This window comes from Arachis ipaensis, chromosome B7 (genome assembly GCF_059453495.1).
Source record: "Arachis ipaensis isolate K30076 ecotype BB chromosome B7, ASM5945349v1, whole genome shotgun sequence".
Classification (NCBI taxonomy): domain Eukaryota; kingdom Viridiplantae; phylum Streptophyta; class Magnoliopsida; order Fabales; family Fabaceae; genus Arachis; species Arachis ipaensis.
Window position 1 is genome coordinate 59278052 of NC_142442.1, and position 1131 is coordinate 59279182.

Sequence of the window (1131 nt, forward strand, 5' to 3'; positions counted from 1 at the left end):
TTCTTCAGAAGATGCCTCTTGAGTACTGTTAGATGCAGCTTGCATTCCATTCAGACTCTGAGAAATCATATTGACTTGCTGAGTCAATATTTTATTCTGAGCCAACATGGCATTCAGAGTATCAATTTCAAGAACTCCCTTCTTCTGAGGCGTCCCATTACTCACAGGATTCCTCTCAGAAGTGTACATGAACTGGTTATTAGCAACCATGTCAATGAGTTCTTGAGCTTCTGCAGGCGTTTTCTTAGGTGAATGGATCACCTGCAGAAGTATCCAATGACATCTTAACTAATTCAGACAGACCATCAAAGAATATAAACAGGATGGTTCATTCTGAAAGCATGTCAGAAGGACACTTTTTGGTCAGTTCCTTGTATCTCTCCCAAGCTTCATAGAGGGATTCACCTTCCTTCTGTCTGAAGGTTTGAACATCCACTCTAAGCTTACTCAGTTTTTGAGGAGGAAAGAACTTGGCTAAGAAAGCCTTGACCAGCTTATCCCAAGAGTTCAGGCTATCCTTAGGTTGAGAGTCCAACCATATTCTAGCTCTGTCTCTCACAGCAAAAGGGAAAAGCATGAGCCTGTAGACTTCAAGACCTACTCCATTAGTCTTAACAGTATCACATATCTGCAAGAATTCAGTTAAGAACTGAAAAGGATCTTCAGATGGAAGTCCATGAAACTTGCAGTTTTGTTGCATTAGAGAAACTAATTGAGGTTTCAGCTCAAAATTGTTTGCTCCAATGGCAGGGATGGAGATGCTTCTTCCATGTAAATTGGAATTAGGTGCAGGAAAGTCACCAAGCATCCTCCTTGCATTATTATTATTTTCGGCTGCCATCTCCTCTTCCTGTTCGAAAATTTCTGTAAGGTTATCTCTAGATTGTTGTATTTTAGCTTCTCTTAGTTTTCTCTTCAGAGTCCTTTCAGGTTCAGGGTCTGCTTCAACAAGAATGTTCTTGTTCTTGCTCCTGCTCATATGAAAAAGAGGGAACAGAAAAATAATAATAATAGGGATCCTTTTTACCCAGGTATAGAGGTTCCCTTGTGTGAGTAGAAGAAGAAAAGAATGTAATGTAAAGAAGGGAAAAAGAGGAAATTCGAACACAGATGGAAGAGGGGGTTCGAATT

At 40.1% G+C, this 1131-nt stretch overlaps 1 non-coding gene across 1 annotated transcript; it reads left to right on the forward strand.

The window, feature by feature from the left end:
- Window positions 1-337: 337 nt before the first annotated feature.
- LOC148552741 (small nucleolar RNA R71) lies at window positions 338-445 on the forward strand. Its single transcript, XR_015892611.1, has one exon. It is a non-coding gene; the product is annotated as a small nucleolar RNA R71 (small nucleolar RNA).
- The last annotated feature ends 686 nt before the right edge of the window (window positions 446-1131 follow it).